The sequence below is a fragment of the Ascaphus truei genome, chromosome 1 (assembly GCF_040206685.1).
Source record: "Ascaphus truei isolate aAscTru1 chromosome 1, aAscTru1.hap1, whole genome shotgun sequence".
Classification (NCBI taxonomy): Eukaryota; Metazoa; Chordata; class Amphibia; order Anura; family Ascaphidae; genus Ascaphus; species Ascaphus truei.
The window spans coordinates 130,438,031-130,462,890 of record NC_134483.1 but is presented as its reverse complement, the minus strand read 5'-3'; positions in this window follow the sequence as shown (position 1 = coordinate 130,462,890).

The following is a 24,860-nucleotide window of genomic DNA, read 5'->3' as shown; positions in this document are numbered from 1 at the left end:
ACTTCTACACAGCTGACTCAAATAGGCCCTCAAACATACTCACCCAGTAATGTTATAAACTGTAATGAACTGTTAAGATAATTACAACAATACCTGTTTGCACATAAGGCCTTCAATATATATATATATATATATATATATATATATATATATATATATATATATATATATATATATATATATATATATATATATGGGACAAACAAAAAAGAAAAAAGCAGCGCCTACTAAGGTATAAATATAAGTGTAATTGTATAGATAAAATATTCAGTACAAGTGATAACTTGAAATAATATATATGTAATGTGATAAAATATATATTAAGGAAATCTATACTAAATATATAATGTGACAAATAAGCTAACTAAGTGCCTGTGCAAACAATACAACCCAGTAAATACATAAATAGTAAGAATAACCTGTGAATATCCTAAAGTTAACCTGTGAATATCCTAAAATTAAATACAATATACTTGACAGTAATAAATGAAAAAAACAAAAAAGCAAAAAAGAGGGTATAAACCAGTCCTCAAGGTAATAGTCCAATATGTAGATAGATGCTGGTGTAAGGGGTCTTCGGCTACTCTCAAAAGGACTAACCACGTATAAAAAGGGAATCTGCAGAAAGGAGAGAGGAGAGAGCGCACGCCCCATAGTATAAAACCGTAAATTTATTGAGGGGAAGGGGGGGAGGGGGGGAGGGGGGGAAAAATGCACTCACAAGGGTACAAGGTAAAAAAGCATTTCGTGATAATAATCACCACCATCCGGTAGCAGCGCTTGGTTCTTGGGAAACCCCCGATCTCGAAAATAGATCAACCACAGTCCTATAAGATGTCCAGGGCAAGAAGATGGTTCAGCAACACGTTCCAGAGATTGTGAAGTGTCTCTCCTTGCTGACAAGCCTCTATGTTGTTGGCGCTCGAATCTGTCTGCTCCTGCGCTCCGTGAAGACGTAGTGTCTCTGCATCCTACGTGATGACGCTCCTTGACGCGTTTCGTCACACACGGGTAACTTATTCAAAGGGTAGTGGGGAGGGACTGTAGGCTACAAATATATACACCCTAATGGTTCCGTAACCCGCCCTTGATCAGCTGTATAGAATGCTTGGAGTGATTGGAGCTAATATAGCTTCTAAATAACATAATAAAGTTAAAAGAGACTGAGAAAGAGAATCACTGATAGAACTCATAACCGCAATACAGAGCATAAATGAGACAATAAGCTAACATAAAAAACATAATATAGAACCATTATAGCAATATGAGATGTTACATATATAATATTAGAGTAACTGAAGACTAAACAATAGGGAAAAAAAGATTAGTATTAGAAAGGCGCCAACAGTAAAAGGATATATTCACCAACAGGAAGAGACCGATGTGGATTCCAAGCGGTAAAGATGTGCTTAAAAAAAAAATGTAAAAAAACACAAACCATAGTGTAATACTGTAAAAACAAACAACATATATGTGAACAAATATAATTAAATATATATCAGCTGAGATCAAGGGTGAGATGAATATGACAACATTTAATAAAATGATTTAAAAACACTGGACATAAAAAACATATACAAATGATGAAACACAAATAATATAACAATTATTAGGACAATTAATATGGGACCAATTATCAGCTGCACCAGGTGGAGTGCCCACTCACCGGACGAAAGATATAAACAGTCGGTGGATATATCTGAGAGTATCCCCTCTCTCTTTCCAGCTCACACTGCTACCGCATCAGGATCAGGGCCAGGATGGTAGTTGCACACGCCAGACTGCGTGTGTTTTCCCCTTGGCACTCGTTACTCCTCGCAGCTGGTGGCAGATGGAACACAGTAAATTGTGCAGTTCACACCGCTGTTGCGCCGAGTTCGGGGCCAAGATGTCAGCTACACACGCTAGGCTGCGTGGGCTCCCTTCCCCTTGGCGTCCCCTCCTCGCGGCTGGTGGTAAATTCGCTGCAGCAGATTCGAGCTGCTTTGGGGTATAGCTGATAAACAGCTGATTCGTCACTGGCGCTTGAAAGCAACTCAGGTGTAGTGGTTCGGGTCCCAGTAGGTGGGACACTGATTTGTGGAGGGATGAGGCAAGGAGTGTATTTACTACAGAACATGTGTATGTTAACACAACAGATCCAGATAACATACAGGATTACTTTAAAGATTTGCCTAACTGTTCAGGTCACAGATTCAAATATGGTGGGAAGTCACCAGCTTACAAACCTATGAGAGGGAAAATATGATCCCCAGAGGATTAAGAATGAATGTAGCACCAGCTTATCATATCACTGATGCTGAATTCATTAAAAAATGGGAGGACATATTGTCCAATTGTTCTAATCAACTTATTACGCTATTATTGGAATCCCAACAAGCTAGACTGGCTATAATTGATAGTGATCTCAAATTACAACTCAAAAAGATTGAGAAATTTCAATCACATGTTGAATTCATTGACTTAGAGTCAAGACTTCATAAAGATGTATTGAAATATAAAAATGAAATTAAAGAAAGGAAACATCGTAAATATCAAAGGGATAAACAAGACTACTGTCAAGACAAAGTGTACAGTTACAAACAATCTCGTAGAACAAAACCCAAAACTATCAATTACTCTTCTTCAGAAATGGAGAACTCTGAATCTGAGTCTGGTGGCTGCGAACAGTTGGGTGTAGTTACTGCACATTCCTCCATCAGCACCAGATTACAGCCAATGTCTGATAAAGACGCTTTTTTAGAGAGAGCACAACCACTAAATCCACAAGAAGGGGAAAAAAGAAAATTAAGAGAAAAGAGAGGAAAGACACGGAAACCATACCCTTAGCTAGTGACAAATTAAAGATATTCAATCTGTCAGATTTGGACTTATCTCCTGCACATATATCTATCTTGGAAAAAGGTTTATCATTTTCACCTTCCACTGATTTCAAACTCTTTGATTGGATAAAAGATCTAAACCTTTTTTCAAGGAAATTGCTTTTGCATAAATTTCACATAAAAAACAAGCAAAGACAATTAGAACACAGGGATATGACAGTCCAAGATCAAACTCATATAGATGATTTAGTCACACTACTCAATGACAATGAGCAGGTGAATACATCAGTAGAGGGTCCTTTCATAGATTTAAGACCGAAAAGCAGATTTACACCTCTCATGAGTGTATGTCCCCAAGTAGAAGTGTTCACTGATTTAGTGACCAAAGACTTGGAAAAAATTAAACCAAGACATCCAAGGAAAAATAACATCACAAAAGCTGAAAAGAAAGCTCTCAATGAGCTAATAACATGTGATCATATCACAATTAAACCTTCTGATAAGGGAGAGAACATTGTAGTTTTAAACACAAGCGACTATGTTAAGGAGAACAAACGTATTTTAAAAGATAAGCATACCTATCAACTTTTGGATAGAGATCCTACAAATAAATTTAAGTTGGAGTTATACGCAATCTTGAGGGAGGGGTTGGACGATAAGCATATCGGCATAAAGGAATATGAATATATGCATATTAAGATTCCCACAGTAGCCACATTCTACACACTCCCAAAAATACACAAGAACCAAGAAAGACCACCGGGAAGGCCCATTGTGTCTGGCAATAATAAATTGACAGAGAATACCAGTAAATATCTTGACAAAATTCTAAGACCATTTGTCTTGGCATTACCATCTTACATAAAAGATATTGATCGTAAACTTCTACAAAGAGAAGCAGAGTGGATATATCGTTTAAGAACTTTATATCCACTTGGCCTCAATGAAAGCTTTACCTTCACCCCCTTCATTTAAAAGTCAACCTGACCTCAACTTTGATTATTTGATTATTTGATTATTTGCTCATAACATCGAGTCAAATGTGTTTTAGGTATGTGCTCTCCGTAATTTGAGCTCACCTCTCTGCTCCCTCTCTTTAATCATTTGCTTAAGAGCAGCAATAACTATATATAGTACAATGATTTATTTGTTACTGTGTTGTTCTCTCTGTATCAATGTGAATTTATTAGGACTTGTTTTATCCTTTCCCATGGTGAACCACCGTCCTGGTCAGTGGACATCAGGTTGCAGAATTGTACTGCTATCCCTATAAAGTGCTGGGTTTATTACAAGTTATGAATTATTAGCTATCAACTGATTATTATATTGATTCAATAAAAAGGTTACATAGTGTTTTATCAATTATACGGGACTTAACCATGATTATGCGGCGATCACTATATGGTCAGTATAACAGCAACTCCTGATTACATTGCAAATTTTACAAACAGGAGCACGCATGCTTTAATGACTATAAATATGTGGTGAGTGGTGTAGTCCCATCATCCACCTGCCCCTGATGAAGCTCCGCCTGGAGAGAAACGCGTAGGGCATGGGCTCAGTGACGTGGTGACGTCATTGACACGCAGTGCAGCTGATTCTGCCACAGCCGGTCGAGGTGCATGAGGTCTGAGCAGGGCTATTTATATGCGGTGAAGCAGAGTCATAGCAGTTATCAAGCTAAGTATATTACAGTGTACTGAGGTACTATATGGAGGAGTAGGATGCCAATTGTCCAACTCATTATGCACACGGTATATCACTAGATACAGGGACCAGCAGTATATGTTGACAGCGATGTTGGAGCTGTGCTGTATGACAGCAACACAACCAGCAGTAAAGAATCTCTAAACATACCAGGATGGCTTCTAACAAAACAGTTCGAAGAAAAACCCAGACAGTCTCTACTTATTTCAATAAAGGAGAGACAGCAAAGGGAGACAGGCCTGAATCCCCTGCACAACCCACCATGACAGACCATGAGGGAGAAAATGCAAGTGCTGCATCGGACGACATGGATGTAATGAGGCGCAAGGATATGAAAGCTTTCTGCGCTGAAATGAAGCAATTTTTTACAACAGAACTTTGGGCTCTCAGGAAAGATATGGATGCCATAGGTGAGCGAACAAACTCCCTAGAGGTTAAGTCTGATGAGACCGTTACTGCACTGGCACAAACTCAGAAACAAGTAACTAAGCTGAGGGACCAGGTCAGATTCCTAGAGGAAAAGATTGAGGACTCTGAAAACAGGGACAGAAGAAGTAATATCCGTCTAAGGGGGGTCCCTGAGACTGTCACCGACCCAGAGGATTTTGCCACCAAGTGGCTAGAACAACTCTTCCCTGACAAGACGGACCGTGAGCTCCTGTTAGACAGATGTCATCGCGCCCTGAGAGGAAGACCTCAGGCAGGGGACCCCCCAAGAGACATTATCAGGTTCCACCATTACCGCACAAAAGAAGAGGTATGCAAGATATCACGGGACACTAAACATATGGAGTTTGATAAAGTGAGATTCCAGGTGTTCCAAGACCTGTCCCCTGCCACGCTGGCCAAAAGAAAATCCCTAGCTCCCATTACAAGAATTCTGAGGGACCAGCAGATTAGATACCGGTGGCTATTCCCATGTGCAGTAATGGTGCTGCGGAATGGGGTAGCACATACCTTGAGACGCCTGGAAGACGGCGAGGGATTCCTCGGCAAGCTGGGCGCAGGGGGAGCGGCGGAGGTCTTGTGGGCATCCCCACGAGCAGAAACAGGAGACGCAGACGTACCCTTACCCACGTGGAGCAAAGCGGGGGCTCCGCGGTCGGCGGCAGGAGCAACGGGATCAGCAGCGGCCCATAACTGAATTCTCACCCCATGAAATTTGGAAGTGCTCAAGCAAAGAAATAATCATATAAAAGGGATCCCTTTTGGTGTTCAGAACCTTCATCATGTCATTTTGCCTTTTCGTTTTACCTTCCAGCTGGGGTGTTTCAGCTGCAGTGTCTTGCTTCACCCGGAGGGAGGCATCGTAAGCGCGTCCTCCGGTGACCCAGCTACCCCCCCCCCCCGCTCCTGCGACTACCCCCCCCCCCCGCTCCTGCGACTACCCCCCCCACCACTCCTGCGGCTACCCCCCCCCACTCCTGCGGCTACCCCCCTCCCCACCCCACTACTGCAGCTACCCCCCCCCCACCCCACTACTGCAGCTACCCCCCCCACCCCACTACTGCAGCTACCCCCCCCACCCCACTACTGCAGCTACCCCCCCACCCCCCCCACTACTGCAGCTACCCCCCCCACCCCCCCCCCCACTACTGCAGCTACCCCCCCCACCCCCCCCACTACTGCAGCTACCCCCCCACCCCCCACTACTGCAGCTACCCCCCTCCACCCCCCCACTACTGCAGCTACCCCCCCAGCCCCCCACTACTGCAGCTACCTCCCCCACCCCCCCACTACTGCAGCTACCCCCCCACCCCCCCACTACTGCAGCTACCCCCCCCACCCCCCCACTACTGCAGCTACCCCCCCCACTTCACTACTGCAGCTACCCCCCCCTTACTGCGGATGCCCCCCCGCACTTGCGGATGCCCCCCCGCACTTGCGGATGCCCTTCCAGACCTGCGGCTGCTCTCCCGGACCTGCGGCTGCCCTCCTGGTCGCGAGCGGGTCCGTCGCTGACTTTTGGAGGGCAGCCATATTGCCTCTATCCCTCCCTGTGCTCGGCGGGAGCGGCTCCGGTTTTCGCGGGCTTTGCCGCTGACGTCACTGCCAGGCGACGAGCCAGGGGCCGCTCTCTCGCGAGAGGACGGCACGGCCCCACGTGACTGCGCACATTGCAGGGAGACTCTGCCCGAGATGCAGAGGGGGACGGTCCGCAATCGCGCAGGGGGGGGGGATGAGAGGAGGATAGAAAGGGGGGAGGAGGATGAAAGGGGGGAGGAGGATGAAAGGGGAGGGAGAGGGGGAGGATGAAAGGGGAGGGAGAGGGGGAGTATGAAAGGGGAGGGTGAGGGGGAGGATGAAAGGGGAGGGGGAGGGGGAGGATGAAAGGGGAGGGGGAGGGGGAGGATGAAAGGGGAGGATGAAAGGGGAGGGGGAGGATGAAAGGGGAGGGGGAGGGTGAGGATGAAAGGGGAGGGGGAGGATGAGGATGAAAGGGGGGGATGAGGATGAAAGGGGGGGAGGACGAGGATGAAAGGGGGAGGATGAGGATGAAAGGGGGGGATGAGGATGAAAGGGGGGGGGGATGAAGATGAAAGGGGGGGATGAAGATGAAAGGGGGGGTGAGGATGAAGGGGGGGGGGAGGTTGAGGATGAAAGGAGGGGGGAGGAATAAGATGAAAGTGGGGGAGGATGGGGGGGGATAACGAAAGAGGGTAAAGAAAGATTCAATTCACTTGTCACCATCTGACGCGGAGCCCTTCCCAATAAAGTTTCAATGAGGCTCTGTATGTTATGTTATATGTATGTTAGATGGTATAGAATATCTGTTGCATCTGTTGTATATGTTGTAGGTTATATATGTTATTTATGGTTCATATGTTATATAGGGTTAATGGGTTAAATATGTTAAATATGTTCATTAAATCATTAAATAATTGGGTTCATTCAAATGCTAGGTATATGCATGTATATATATGGATATGCACTCACTATAACTTAGGTACTGCTGTAAGTCGTTATAAAGTTAAAAATCACGCTACAGTTTAAGGTTAAGTTAGTTATCAGTTTTGCGCCGGTGGGATTCACCCACGATGTCGTACATGTGTTCCTCATATAGGTCCCTGACGAATCAGGACCTCAAACAAGTCCCAGGGGGGTCGGTCCCGGGAAGGGAAAGCCGGCCATTTTGGAAGGTCAGGCATACCGACCTGCTCATTGGGCGTCAGACTCCCACTCGGGGGACCCCGAGGGGAGCTCTGGTTTTTCTTTTATTTTTTTTCATTATTACAAAGCGGTTTAACTTATGTTTCCAATTTTGCTTTACCCCTTATGTGTTTTCCCTTGTACTGTCTCCTCCCTCCCTACCCCTCCCAATCCTTTCCCCACCCGGCCGGGGAGGATGCCGACCTAGACGGAACACAAGAACTTTGCCGGATGGTAACACCAAAAACGTCCGCCAGTTGAACAAGGAACAAAGTGGACAGGGTGAGTCATCAAACGTTAGTTTGTTACACTTCTCACACATTAAGTGATGGCGTTAACCCTTATATCACATAACGTTAAGGGCTTTAATAGCCCAACCAAGAGAAAAATAGCTTTCACTGACTATAAACGAAAACACGCAGATGTCCTAATGTTACAGGAGACTCATTTTAGCAAGACCAACGCGCCTAAATTCCTAGACAAAGACTATGCCCAGTTCTACCTTTCCTCCGCACCGGTTAAAAAACGTGGAGTGGCCATCTTGTTCCATAATAAAATCCCATTTGTAGCCCAAACTATTAAAAGAGACACAGAGGGACGCTTTGTTATACTAGTGGGCACGATACGGGAGCAATGCATCACAATAGCCACAATCTATGCCCCCTGCGAGCAGGACGCAGTCTTCTTTGAAGACTTTTTTCGGACTCTACGCACCGTCGCAAGGGGCGGCGTAATACTCGCAGGGGATATCAACATGGTCATGCAACCAAATCTAGACAGATCAGGGAATACGGGCACAGTACATAAAAAAGTGGGGACCTCTTTACGCAAGGGCCTCAAAGACAACCAACTGACTGACATATGGAGAGAACTACACCCGACTGATAGGGACTATACGTTCTATTCCCACCCACACGGCTCCTACAGCAGAATTGATTATTTTTTCGTCTCTTGCCAACTGGTTCCTATGTTCTCCCGAGCTGGGATCCATGATATTTCATGGTCTGACCATGCACCGATAGAGCTAATGTGCGAGCACATCCGAACAGGCAGACCAGGAGCGAACTGGAAGCTCAACGAATCAATCCTAAAAATTCCTGAGATTTATGAGACAATAAAGGAAGAAATAGCTCAATTCTTCCACACAAACACAGGCTCTGTAGATTCCCAGTTTGTATTATGGGAGGCTCACAAAGCGACGCTGAGGGGCATACTAATTAGCACCACAGCTAGGAGAAAACGGGAAAGGGACTCAAAAATTATGAAGCTTCAATCGAGATTACATTCCCTTACATCACTCCATAAGAGTAACCCAGACCCGCAAACCCTACAAGAATTGAAAGATACCAAAATTGAACTAAACATGTTGTTGACCTCCAGGGCAGATAACGCGCTGAGTTGGTCTAAGAGGAAATTTTACGAAAAAGCGAACAGGCCGGATACTATGCTGGCTCGAGCGTTAAGAGACAGACAAGTGAAGTTTAATATCCAAGCTATACGCTTAAAATCAGGTACCCCCACGGCCAACCCTAAGAAAATAGTAGAAGAATTTGGTTCGTTCTATGAAACACTATATAATGGAGAGAAAGTGGCACATAACGCTAAAACGAGCGAGAAGCTGAGAGATTTCTTAGCCAGCTCAAAACTAGGGAGATTGACAGAGGCAGAGAGAGAGGCCATGGGCGCTGATTTCACTATAGAGGAGGTGTCACAAGCCATTAAGGAACTCAAACCCTCAAAAGCCCCAGGGCCAGATGGCTTCTCGGGGCTATACTATAAGAAATTTGCCAAAGTACTAGCCCCTAGGTTGCTCCACGTGTTCAATGCAATATTAGCAGGAGCCCCCATCCCCAGAGAGATGTTACAGGCGTCTATATCATTAATCCATAAACCAGGTAAAGATCCGCTGGACTGCAAAAGTTATAGGCCCATATCCCTAATCAATACTGATATTAAAATATACGCTAAACTATTGGCCAATAGATTATGTCTAATCCTACCCAGACTTATACACCCAGATCAGGTCGGATTCATTAAAGGCAGACAGGCAGCGGACAATACCCGGCGATTTATTGATCTGGTAGAATTGGCCACTAAAAATAACACACAAAGTATGCTGTTAAGTCTGGATGCAGAAAAAGCTTTTGATAGGATAGACTGGCCTTACCTGAAGGAGACGCTTGCGGCATTTGGCTTTGGGGATCAGGTGAGTAGAGCGATTCTCTCGCTGTACTCAGGACCTACCGCCAGGGTAATACACCAGGGCTTTCCATCTCTCCCCTTTCAAATTAAGAGTGGCACGAGACAGGGATGCCCATTATTCCCTCTCCTGTTCGCTCTATGTATAGAACCACTGGCGGCGCAAATTAGAGGCAACCCGGACATCTCAGAGTTAAACGTATATTCTCAAACACATAAAGCGGCCCTGTACGCAGATGATATCCTACTAATTATTTCAAAGCCCCTCACCTCCTTGCCAAACCTATTGGATTTATTGGACAGATTCTCGAGCATTTCGGGATTTAAAATAAATCAAGCTAAATCTGAAGCCCTCAACATCAATCTCCCTAGACACGTAGAGAAGTTATTGCAACTGAATTTTAACTTCCACTGGCAACAGAAATACATAAAATATCTAGGAGTCCACATAGCCAAGAACACCAAAGACATCTACAATGCAAATTACCCCAACCTAATTCGGACGTTGATAGCTGACCTCCATAAATGGTCCTCTATACGAATATCCTGGATAGGTAGGATACATAGCGTCAAAATGAACCTACTCCCCCGTATCCTATACCTTTTCCAGACGTTACCAGTGCCACTCAGACTGAAGGATTTGCTCTCACTTCAGTCTGCAATCTCTAAATTTATCTGGGGAGGGAAAAAACCGAGAGTCAACAAATTAAATATGAAAAGATCTGTCCTAGCAGGGGGCCTAGCGGTACCCTGCCTGCTCTCATATTATAACAAATAAACAAAAGACACCCTGTGGGCAGCACTCGTTGTAAGCAAATATGAATTGGTGATAGATTTAAAATTAAAATGCTTTAATCGTATAATTTAAAATAGATGTCAAAATTGTTGAAAAAATGGTCAACTGACTGTGGTGACAAAATACAAAAAAAAAAAAACCGTTTGTTGACAGCCTACCATCGTTCCTTAGAGACACCAAGGATGCACTCAATCGACTAAATGACATAGTCCTCGACAAAGACACACTACTGATTAGTCTTGATGTCGAATCGTTATATACCTCTATTGTACACCAAGTGGGTATAGACGCAGTATCTTACTTCCTAAAAAGTCGAAGCTGTGAATTTGTGACACATAATCAACTTGTACTCGACCTACTGAGATTCATATTGACACATAATTACTTCACATTCAATGGTGTCATTTACCATCAACTCAGAGGTACGGCGATGGGGACCACCTGCGCCCCCACCTATGCGAACCTATATCTCGGTTGGTGGGAGGCGGAGGTGGTTTTCCATGAAGCCAATGAAGCCTATACGATCCAAATTCTGCTGTGGGTCCGCTTCATCGATGATGTCCTGGTCCTGTGGCAGGGGACCAGGGCGTCATTTATTGAATTCATCAATATACTTAACACCAACGAGTTCAACCTTCATTTAACGTATGAAATTGATACACAGGAAGTCACGTTCCTTGACTTAAAAATTTCCAGAGGTGCTGGTGACAAAGTGGAAACTACTATCCACAGAAAAAAGACAGCCACCAACAGCCTTTTGCGTTATGACAGTCACCATCCAAGGCGACTCAAGGAGGGTATCCCTGTTGGGCAGTTCCTGCGGATTCGCAGGGACTGCTCCACTATCACAGCTTTTGAACATGAAGCTAAAAAGATGAGTGAACGATTCAGGGAAAGAGGGTACAGCCAACGATGTATTAAACAAGCTTATCGGAGAGCGAAATTTACAGATAGAACCTCTTTATTGAGCACACATTGCTCTCCAGTCGCTGACTCTAAACTTATAAGATTTGTGGGTACGTTCAACAATCAATGGTCAGAGATTAATGCCATATTAAAGAAACACTGGCCAATCCTTTTAAACGACCCAGATCTTAATGATGTCCTGCGAACTACACCAACTTTGGTCAGCAGGCGGGCACCTAATCTCAAAGACCAGTTGGTCCATAGCCATTTGAGACCATTAACAACATCAACATGGCTAATTAATAGATCTGTGGGGAACTTTAAATGCCAAGGATGCAAGGCTTGTACACATCTGTCCCTTTCTAAAAATTTCTTCAATTGGAACAATACAAAAAGTTACAAAGTCAGGCAGTTTATTAACTGCCGGACAAAGGGAGTTATTTATCAAGTCACCTGTCAATGTACCAAAAAATATATTGGCAAGACCATCCGTGAATTCCGCCAGCGTATTTTGGAACATCTGGGGGCTATACGGAATCATTTAGATACCCCCCTCGCCAACCACATTCATCAGGTACATGGCGGTGACATTACCAACCTTCACTTTACAGGGATTGAGAGTGTCCCCCCTAGTCCTAGAGGGGGTGATTGGAACCGTTTAATCTTACAAAAAGAATCCAAATGGATTTATGTACTAGGTACTTTGGCACCCAGAGGGATAAACGAAGGCTTCCTATTCTCTCCCTTTATATAGATTGTCAGCATTATCTTCCTGAACAACATTGACTTAATACATCCATTTGAAATGGGTCTTGGCATTTAATAGCACAACGTATTAATATCCTATGTCTCTAAGTATATCACAATTTACATTCAGCTCTTTAACAAATGAATACCACACTCAGTTTGTTTACTCAGTCTACACTTTATTATCTCAAATGTCTCTTCTTTGATCAATTCCTCAGCACCGCGATAGCTACCGTCCTCTTGCAATAGAAGCAATTGGTTAGACTCAGCTGCCCTGCATTAGCTGGTACTTAATACACTATATATATACTATGCATGTAGTTCCTCACTTCACCACCTTTGATAAAGCGCCCCAGCGAAACGTACGTCAGGTGGGAGGCGGCTACAGGACTGACGTCATCACGCATTGACGTCCCCATGCCGAGCAGAGGGTGAGAGGCTCTGTACAGAGCCGAGACGCGTGTTAAGGGAGTCTGGGTCCATACATCATAGACACCAGGTACTTTATGTGGCATCTTATGGCAGCAGGATCTTGAACAGGAACCACAGGTACAACTGCTTATGTCAGCGTTACTCCGTGATATCAACCCTGACGAGGGCTTAACTAAACTCACAGAGATGCGGTATATATTCAATTACCTCACCTTACCCAGCACGTGTAAATGCAATTGCTGCTGACTACTTTTTTCATCGCGTGCATTTCCTCTCCCCTCGGCTCATTTATGTGTTTGCTCACTATGTTATCACAGTCTGTTTACCTATCTGTTACTGTGACACATTTGTATTAGGGGGCCATAACTGAATACGGACTAGATCCGTGCCCCAGAGCTGTAAAATACATTTTTTGTAAGCTCTTGTACATTTAGCTATTGATAGTCACTGACCGACCTATGTGTATACTGTGAGGTATTATTAAGCATGTTTAAGTGGCACATTTATGTTAGGGGGCTATAACTGGATACGGACTAGAACCGTGCCCCAGAGCTAAGCACCACACTTTGTGAGCTCTTGTGCACACTATTATATAACACATTGCCTACCATATCAACCCTTCTATAGTTAGGCTTGCTTTCACCCTTTATTTAGGGTATTCCTCACCATCTTCATTGTGGACTATCAAATAGCCATTAGTGAGCTTTCAATCTATTGTGCATAGCACATTGGTATATACCTTTGCATGGGTAGTTCTCCGTCACCTGTATCTACTTTACAGGCCTTTTAACCTTGTTATTGCTGAACCAGGGGGTTGACTATTTAGTCCTTGATTGTTGATCTCTGCTAGTTAGCAGTTAGGTGGGCACTCCACCTCCCCCCCTAGACCTCAGTTATAGTATTTTATATATTTTTGTCTGTTTTTTTTTTTTTTTTTGTATTTTGTCACCACAGTCAGTTGACCATTTTTTCAACAATTTTGACATCTATTTTAAATTATACGATTAAAGCATTTTAATTTTAAATCTATCACCAATTCATATTTGCTTACAACGAGTGCTGCCCACAGGGTGTCTTTTGTTTATTTGTTACAATTCTGCTCCTTCCCCTTATTGCACCGTTGTTAATTCTTTTTTGATTAGAGGCTGATGCGAGGGTTTCCACCCCTTTCCCTTTTCCCATTGTTGTATTACTGCTCTCATATTACAAAGCGGCTCAATTAAGCCAAATTGTTCAATGGCAATCCAGTCCACATTTAAAACGGTGGGTGGAATTAGAGAGTGCTGCCTGCGCTCCTTTAAAAATACGCAACTTGATTTGGCTACCTAAAACAGCACGACGATCTGCTGACATGCCGCTTTCCTCAATGACCAACTCGTTGTCTATCTGGGAGGCTAATAAGACTAAATACTCTCTCACAACGAGTAATTCTTCGATGTCCCCAATTTGGAACAATCCCAAGTTCGCTCCTGGCCTTCTGGAGGGAGATGCATCAATTTGGAAACATAAAGGTTATATACGAATTAAAGATCTGGAGGGTTACAATAGCAAGATTAAAACGTTTGATCACGTCAGAGAAGAAAAAGATATACCCCACTCAGAATTTTTTAGGTACCTCCAGCTTCGAGCATTTTATAACAAATTTGCCCCATACCCCCCCCTGACGTCATTCGAAAAGCTCTGTCTGGCAGAGACCGACACAAAGGGACTCACATCACAATTGTACAAGGAAGTAGTTGATTCTGCGAGCTTTAGACAGCAGCCACCGTCATTTAGAACCCAATGGGAAAGAGACCTGGGAGAGACATTAGAAGATGACGAGTGGAACGCTATATATATGGCCACGGCAAAAAGCTCCATATGTACCACACTAAAGGAGAACGCATATAAGGTCCTAATGCGGTGGTACCTCACCCCAATGAAATTAGCCAAGTTCGTGCCTGGATCCTCCTCACTATGCCCCCGGCAGTGCGGAGGATCGGCCGATCTGTTACATATGCTGTGGTCTTGCCCGCGGATCTCCCCACTATGGGAAGAAATTAGACATTGGATACAGAGAGTCTTCGACCTCACTATTCCCCCAGACCCATGGCTATTCCTCTTGAATAGACCACTAACGGGCCTGTCCAAAGCAAACAATAAACTAATAGCACATTTTGCAATAGCCACACGGAGCGAGATAGCAGCACTATGGAAACGCCCCGAAATTCCAGGTATCCCAAAGATTCGAAATCGATTGTGGTTTATCTGCCAGATGGAAAAGTTGACGAGTCTAGTTAACGACACTGGCACCAATTATCTCAAAGTATGGACGCCTTGGCTGGCGCAGACGGATATCCCCGGGGTTGAGAGGAACACAATCTGGCTGTGATAGATGCAGGTGCGTTCTCCTTTAGGAGCGGAAACTCAGCTCACGACGACTACACAGACAAATAGACAGAACGCCTACAGAGGTGTTAAACTGGAGAGGACGCAACCCACAAAGAACCTTACTAGGAGCGGTGAAGAGACCTAGCACGAGTCGATGCTCCTCTTCCGGCCGCGCCACCCCTTTACCCCCTTCCTACCCACCTCCTTTTTTTTTTTTTTATTTATTATTTATTTATTTTTTTCTTTATTGATTTTGTGTTTGTCAATTTGAATCAATCGTACTATGTGAATTATGTTATTATCTTTATTGCTAGTCTACCCAAAACAATCCGGTCGAGTAGGGCCTGAAAAACCGGGATATGTCTCACAAGCTGACATACGGTACTGTCTATAGCGGAGATTAACATTAAAAATGAATGTAATGTATACTGTATTCTGTATCACTTGTTTGGAAAAATGCAATAAAATTTAAGTTACAAAAAAAAAAAGTTCTCCAGCAGCCGCTGAGTTAAGCTCTCCCGCTGCTAAAACGTCTGTTGTAGAAGCAACCTTCCCTAGTTCACTTCCGTTTGTCCTATCTGTTATTCCTGTCCTTGACTCTAAGTCTGTCTCCTTGGGACCGGTGACAGCTATTAGCCTCCCTGCTGCGGTCCCTCAGGCTATCACTTCAGAGATCAGCTTATCTGCCCCTGATCCTTTACTACGCTCTGAGTCTCCCCTTATGGCTTCTAGGGTCTCCCCAGCACTCCCTGTGTTAACCCTTGGCTTCTCTCTGACTCCTAAGGTAGAACCTGACTGCCTGCTCTCCACCTCTGCGGTAGTCTGTGAGATGCCTATCACCTTTTCTAAGATTCCTGTTTTGCAAGGTATTTCTCCTATTAAGTCTGTGATACCTGCAATTCCTTTAATTGGTTCTAAGACCCCTGTCACTGAGTCTCCTATGGAGTCTGATGCCCTCACTAGGGATTCTCAGGGACCCAATTCAGAAACAAGCACAATGTTCTCTGATCTTATTACAGTAGCTAGTTCAGTTCCTGCTGGTTCTCAATCACCCACTTCAGTGACAAGCAAGATGTTCCTTGTTTCTATTGGAAAGTCTACCCCAGTTTCTTTCACGGATCATGCCACAGCCTCCGGGATGATTAAAGATGACTTTAAGTCTGGGATGTCCACTCCTTTAATAGTACTGTTTCACGCTGATTCACCCACAGTATTCGGGATATCCACTACTGACTGTATGTCTACTACCACGAACTCAGGGGTATCGCATTTGGAACTTTCAGTAATACCCGCTGTGTCCCTTTTTTCAAAAAACCCCGTCTTTAAGATGGATTTATATTTCTCTGTGTTTCCCACAATACTTGGGGTACTTACTATTGACTGTCCTGTCGCAAAACTAGGGTTACCTCTCAGGAAGGTGCCTGGAACTACCGATGTTAAGAACCCTATGTTTAAAACAGTAATATTTTGCATTGCTTCTCCCACAGTATAATGCGAGACCTGGGTACCTGGGACCTCCACTCCTAAGCCAAGCTCTAGTTCTCTGTTTTCCTTCTCTGTGTTGGAGGTACCCAGCATTAACCCCAAGACTTCTATTCCTAAGCCTGTTGCACCGCTTACCCGGCTTCCTGCTTTCTCGGATAAGATCTGTTTTCTCACCTTTCAAACAGAGTCTTTACTCGCAGGTTTCTGTGCGGTGTCTGAAGTGCCCTTTCTGGATTGCATGTCTTCATTCTCTAGTACGAAGACACTCGTTGCTTTGCCTGAGGCGTCCATCCCTGTTCTTAATGGCCCCACTATGGGTTTGGACGTGATGTCCCCTACCATCTCCGTGACGCTTACTATGCCCTTCGCCAAGACCATAACTTTGGATTTGATTCCCCCCAAATTTCAGAGGTCAAAGGAGGCGGATCCTGCAACTGCATGTACCACAACCAACAATTACGTAAACACTACTACCAGCTCTCTCGAATTGCTTGGGATTACAAGCCTGGTTCGTATCAAGACTACTGCTCCAATATCTTGCAGTGAGCCTGCCCTATACCCTTGCTAACCACCACCCTGAAGTCCTTGAGAGCTAAAGACTCTCGCAACTTCTTACATGCTGATTCCACCAAGGCCATTGTCTGCCCCGAATTCCCCAATGTCATTTTTGTCCGACAATCAGTGTCCTGTGTCCCGTATTCTTGGATTATTACTATGCACCGGACACCTGGCTGCTGCCCTTCTGATGTCCCTATTCCGGAGTCCCCTGGTCCCATTGCCCATGTACCAAAAATCGCAGTGCCACCATTGTCCTTTGCGGCACTCGCCAATGTACACCTGGATTTTGGACCTAAATCACGCCTGAGACACTTCAGGAACAACTCGATGTCTCCCAGACCTATGAATGGTCCTGTCCACCCAGGTTTCTCACCCAGTGGTGGGGGTACTGTAAGGCATCCCAACAAATCGTGGGCTTTCAATGCCACCTCTCGCCTAAGGAGGTTTAGAAACAACTCCATGTCCCCCAAATCTGTGATGGACCCTGTTCATCCGGAGGTCTCACCTGAAAGGGGGGGCGGGGGGGTACTGTAAGGAATCCGCTCCTGGCTTTGATTATAGCTTTTGCAGACTTCTGCAGTTGCAAAAGCTTCCTCTGGCAATCAATGGCACATGTGCTGCTTCTCATTGCAGCTTCTGCCCTGTGCTCCATCATTGGAGGAATACTCACACACCCTCCTCCTGTGATTGGATCTCCGCCCTTTATATCCTGGGCTTTGGCACTGAAACAGTGCCGAGCATAAATTCCTACTCTGGACGTTACTGTCTCTGCCACAAGCCTCCCTGGCTTGTATCCTGGTGTACTAACCTTTCTGGTTCTTGCCACTAGTTCCTGAGGCCGCCTGCTAGTTCCATGCAGGGCCCGTTCCTGACTTCTCTGCTGAAGCGTTGTTTCCTGAGGCCGCCTGCTAGTTCCATGCGGGGGCCCGTTCCTGACTTCTCTGCTGAAGCATTGTTTCCTGAGGTCGCCTGCTAGTTCCATGCGGGGGCCCGTTCCTGACTTCTGTGCTGAAGTGTTGGTTTCCCGACGCTGCCCTGCGGTGTACTTCGGCCAGACTGCTGTCTCCCCCTGCTGAGACCGCGGTCCGGTCCCGGTTTTTGGCGAGCACAATCGTAACAGGGTCAAACTGCGACTGACGTAGGCCACTGGTCGGAGGCCAGCCGGGTACTTCTAGTGCAAGACTGCACCTAGGCCGTTGAAACTCGAATCCACATGAAGGAGCTAGGGCTGCTCGGGATCAGAGTAAGCGAGAACGGTGCCTCCATTAAGCTTTTTTTTAGGCCGAAGAATGTCTCTTCACAGGCGGTCATCTACTTGTCGTCGAACGGTAGTTGCGCAGAGGTGGCTTTCCACCCTGTATTCTCTGGGTATATCTTGAGAAGATTTTGGCCACAATTGTAGCAGATTGTGTCACTTTGATTCGCCTCGGCCCTGAAGGCAGCAGATTCTCTCTTGGGTGACCTGGACGTGGCGGTAGGCACCTTGGGAGCAGGGTAGTCCTCGTCGCTTTCTGCCTTCTTGGTCTTTGAGGTCGACGTCCCTTTGAGCTCGTCCTTGCGATACCCCTTGGCGGAAGTAGCAGGCCTTTCCCTTTTTGCAGTCACTAGGCAGTTTGGTCAAATGAACTCATAGGATACTCTCTTGGGCTTGTACTCTATCCATCAGGCCTTCGAAGTTTAGAGACCCGTCTGAGGAGAGGGTGCAACTGTCACTTATAGCATAGGCAATTCTCCCCGCAGAAGTTGCTGGATTTGAAGACCGTCGGCCTGGGACTTTGGGATGATCTTCTTCTTCACCACAGGCCATAGGACCAACTGGATCTGGCGGAGAAACTCTGACACATCTTCTCTCTCGGCTTGCGTGAGGGCATGGAACCGGGCCAGTAGAGATATAGCATCATCCTGGATGCCATAGGTCTTGGTTAAAGCCTGTATTAGCACTTGTGCATCAGTGTTGGGGTGACGATAATTGTAGAAATGTACCATATGGGCAGCCGGAGGCCGCAGACACTCGATGATTCACTGCTGCTTTGCAGCGTCAGAGTAGGTCCACTCAGGGAGCACTTGCCCCGCATTATCCCTCCATTCTTAGAACTCTGCCACTCCAAGGGGCATAGGTTGTGTCCCCGAGAAAGCTTTAAGCTTACGGTATTGGTAGGACTGGTATGACTGTGTCAGGGCTTCCACCAGTTGAGGTAGAGTTACTCCCAATGCTGAGCTACCTGGGGACAAGTGTTGGTGAGATTATGGCCTTGAGCTAGGAGTGAGTCCTAAACTAGCCTGGTGCTCTCTGGGGGTGTAGGATGGTCGCACGGCTCGGTTCATACGGGTGCCTCCAGCTGGGTCCCGGGACTGAAAATCACCCTGGGTAGGAGGGGATCAAATTAGAGTAGTGAGTACCCTGTGAGCAAAGCGTCGTACTTCCCAGGGGTGTAGGAGGGACGCAAGGTTTCCGCTTCATAGGGCACTTTGGAGGAGAGTTTGGGATTGGACGTCGCGATTGGCAGGGACAGTTTGGGAAAGATCACAGGCAGCCCGGAAAGTGTAAGGCCCTGAGAGGATCATCCTCATGTACCTCTTGGCGGGTTGCCATGATGAGGATGTGCCAGAGGAAAGTGGGGTCCCATTTCAGACCTTTTTGTCGGACTTTGGCAAAACCCAGGAGGGCCTAAGTCTGTCCAGGACTTCTTGAGGGGTGGTGTCAAATGGCACGTACCCCACTGCGACCACGTGGCAGGGAGACTCGTTGAGCTCCAGGGCCCAGTCGTGGACTGATGCTTGGACAGGGAGAACATGATGTTTATTTTCTTGTGATTTGCACTACTGAGTCGGGCACCCAGGTCAGAGATCTCAGCAGGGTCTCCAAATGTAGCGCAGTTTCCCCCACCCTGTGGGAGATATGGTGGCTACTGAGTGTGTGGTGCATTACCTGTGGCTCACACCTGATCTGTCTGGTGACAGCGCCTCCACCTGTGGAGGATCCTAACTATGTTGGATAACCCCGTCACCGGACCCAATGCAAGAATACACACACTGATATAGATAACAGTTTACTGCTTGCATATAAAAAAGGAATATCAATGAAACACACACCAATTAGGCCACGCACGGCCGTAACCCCACACTATCCTCCAATACAGTGTCCACACCTGGATGGGATATTTCCTCGAAGTACTGAGGTGCCCCATGGCAACCAACCACCCTGCTGTCCACAAGAGTCAACTCACCCAATGCGTGCGACAGCGCTGCCCACAACTAAAGTGTGATTTGTTGGTGCACTTGGAGGTACCTGCCGGGTGATCCAGCACCCGGTAGCACCGACTGAAAACAAGGGGGCCATCTGTCCCATGCATTCATCGTCAGCGAAGAGTCCGCCTCCACGTGGGGTGGTATCCAGCTGGAGGGTCCCAGTTATTCTGCCTAACATACTGAGGAGAGGATATGTGATCTCATGAGAGTTTGGAGTATAGGCCGTGGGATCTACATGGATCGGGTGGAATACTGTATAGGCCTGAGAATGGTCCTGTAAAAAACTATTTTGTCAAAGTAGCTGACCATGAGAGTAGAATTGTGAAGAATTACAATTAGAAAGGGATTCTCCATGTTGGGAGTACCCCAAGTTATTGCTTATCACCAATAAAGGTGGGTGTGTATAACCTGCTGTGTGACTATAACGGTATTATTAACTGTATACCCATGTTATTGTTTTTTCATGTCATGTTGTATTGTTTCAGGTAACTCACCTACAGCATGGCACCCGTAAATTCAGACCTGGTACCTACTTCCCATATACTTAAGGACCTACACTGCTAAATTGAGTCAGTGCCTCTACCTCCTTGAGAGAGGCTGATCTACTCAAACAATTGTGCAGGGCTCTGCCAAGTTATAGTTTCTGCCAATCTGTGAGTGGAACTGACATATATATTTTTTAGATCTCCATACCTTATGTACATTAGTTGCACTATTGTGTGTTTTTTTATCTTTTCATATTCTGACTGTGAAATCCTGCACACCTGGAAAATCACTAAAAGCTTCCCCCCTGAACCCTTACCCCCAAAACTTCTACCCTATGCCCTTACCCTAAAATCTCCTACCCTAAGCCTTTACCCTAAAACCCCCTCCTCAGCCTTTACCCTAAAACCGTCTATCGGCCTAAGCCCTTACCCTAAAACCCCTTACACTAAGCCTTTTTCAAACACTAAAACCCCTAAACGTAACTACCTACCCTGATCACTGAAACCACTAAAACTAACACCCTACCATAACCGCTAAAATTTACCTTATTGTAGAAGGGACTGGCGACGGTATAAGGTCTGTCTGTGGCCGAACGCCAGTGGCCTTTTGCTCACAGAGATATGACTGTGACCAAATGTCCTATTCCTTATCAGCTGTACCTTTGCGATGTACAGCCCTGCAACTACAACTCTCTTACATCAATGAGATGCATCGCTGTGCTGGCACTAGGATTGTATGTTTAACATTCTGGAACACGAGCGCAAAGTTATCTACATGTGCCAGCATACTGTATGTGTACAGATTTTGCATATCACCTGATGTTCCACGAGCAGGGGCCACTGTGATGAATACTGACTGATTTGATAACATACACCTATAAAGTATTGCTACCCCAGGACATGTGTCTGGCTCTCACCTCAGCCAGTCCTATAGCGGCCTCACCCATTTCATTTTTAATACTGATGAGGTGACTCAGGTCCCGACCTTGGTAACTGCATAAACCAGGGGATAAAGAGGGGTTACAATGTACAGTGCCCCATCACCTGAATAGATCATAAGGTATCTTCCGCTTCAAAAGGTGTCTTATGGCACAGCATCGATTTAGTAAAGATTGTCCAGAGTGTCAAACTAGAGATACTGTACCTGTAAGAAGTGGTGGAACTGCCACACGTGCAGCTGGGGCCTGTCCTTGACACGCTGAAATGCTGTTCCAGCACTTATTTTAGCATTTCAAAGGTCCCACTCCCTTCCCGGGTGCTACCTGTGGTACGGGGCCTTACTAGGTGTCAGCGCAGGGAGCCCACTCTAGTGACCCTAACATGGAAATTAGTACCTACCGTAAGTTGGTCCTAACTTCCGCAATCACCGCCTGGGTTGGCTCCCGCCGTCGCAGCCACCGCAGACTCTCCACGGATAGGGAGGGAGCCCTTTTTTACAACTTTTACCGGGGGGCCCACAGGTGCCTAGTTTCGCCCCTGCCTGTAAGATCTGCTTCCATAAACAGTAAACTGCATACAATACTTGCTTCTGTAGGAACATACTGATATCATTTTATAAAGTGTTATAATAATATTATGTTAAATTGTCTCTGCTGTGCAGTCTCTGAGTAAATCTTCCATTGATGTCTTCTTTTCCAGTATAAAGTATGTGACTTTGTTTTCAAAGGAGTTGCCTTGTACGCCTGATGTAGGAAATACAGTTTTATATAAAAGCTTTCAATCTTCCCATTTGAATCTGCAACAGAGCTTGAGTGTTTCCTTTGAATTGCAATTGCTGCAAACTTTCAGATCTGAAAGCTTATTACAGATATATCTACAGTATGTTCAGCACCCTCTAGGGACCATGGGCCTCATGCAGTAAGCCCCGATAAGGCTTTTTCGGCATTTTATAGCCGTTTTTTGCCCTCCTGATTCAGTAAGCCCCGATAAGTGGGAATTATCGGCAACTTTTCTTCCGAAAAAATTTTTTTCGCCACCCGGCTGCCGATAAGCCACTTATCGGGACTTTTTTTTCCCGCCTGAATTCAGTAAGGCCCGATCAGCTTTTCGGTGCTGATCAGCAGGCCAGATTGGAGATTTAATGGCCAATCCAGCCCGCCAACTAAAGTTGGCAACTTGCTGGAGGAGAAGCATCGGCAAGGGCGACACTTAGGAAAAATCAGCCCTTTTTCCTGCCTGTGATTGATGCTGGGGGTCTCCGGAGCTGATACCCGCACCGGAGCCCCCCGGCATGCATCCGAGGCAGGAAAAAGGCATTTAAAAGCCACTTCATTACCTTAGGCAATGAAGGGGTTAACCCACCGTGCCAGCGTTATTGTGGGTAGCGGGGATGGGTGAGGGGGGTATTTGGCCCTGGGTGTGAGTTTAGGACTTGCGGGGGGATGCGGGGGCACTTAACCCTTTCACGACCGTAGCGGTTAATACCGCTACGGTCCTGAAGGGGTTAAGGCCCCCCGCTACCCACCCGCAAGCCCTAAACAACCACCGTTGGGGCTAATGCCCCCTTCACCCACCCCCACTACCCACAACAATAAAAAAACACACCCCAGCCCCACAATAACGAAATAAATAAATAATTAAATAATTATATATATATATATATATATATATATATATATATATATATATATACCCAACAACACCTATACCCCCCTAACATACAGTATAGTAATGGGCAGAATGACTATTATCCACAAATGGATAATAGTGCAGTTGTCCATTTAAAATACATACACAACAATAAAGACATTAAATACATATAGCACTCACCCATGTCCCACTGCCACGATGAAGGCCATCCTCATCTTCATCCTGCCCATGCCCCATCCGCTTCTGCAAAACAAACACAAGAATTACAACATCCAAATTAATGTCCCCTAACCCCTTAATCACCATAGCGGTTATTAACCGCTACAGTTATTAAGGGGTTAAGCCACCATCACCCACATACCCTCCCCCACAAAGCCCCCCAACCACCCTCACCCAATACCCACAGGGGAGTCCTACCAAATACCCTTGGGCCTAATACCCCCTCCCCCAGCACATACAGTACAATAATGTGCCAAATAACTATTATCCACATAGGGATAATACATTATTTGGCCATTATTAAACACATTCAATACCGTTAAAATGTAAAGAAAATTGTACTAACCTCATCAATAAGAAGTCTCCGTCGCCAGCATCATCCTTGGGGTCCGTTGCCAACATTATAAATAGCCACAACATTTGAATATCATTAACATAACACTGAACCCCTTAATCACCTTATCGGGTACTAACCTGAAAGGTAATTAAGGGGTGAAGCCATCCTGCAATGCCTACAACAGTTATGCATAACATCCTCAGTGAAATAAATACCCATTGCCTAACCAAATTCCATTTAATCATTCAATCTGTAGGCTCACATGCCTCATAAAACATTGCATTTACAGTGTATACATGTAGCATAACATGTAAACTGCATGTACACGCTGCAAATCAATGTTAACAATACAATAATCCCACTCAAATCGCCATACATCACAAGAAGTATATTATTTAATCCAATAAACTCACCATCAATGAATTACCACACATCACTTACATCCCTAAACAATTAAAATACCATCCATACCAATTACACAATGAACTAAAGCTATCCTAACAGAGAACAACTTCAAAACATAGAAAAAAGTACACCAACAATTACAATATACTAAAGCAAGGCTTTCCATATCCTACTGTACGGCCTGGAAGCCCAAAACTTACATCTGTCTAAAAATAAAATACATTTAGCACACATCAATGCATAGCCACAATGATTAACAATACAGAATAAGAAGCTTTAACAACACTATCATTTCTTACCCTGTATATATATCTGTACACATACATACAGACATACATACAGTGGGAAGAAATGATATGCATTATAAAAAATGAAAACATGAAAAAGCAACAAAAAAAACAGTT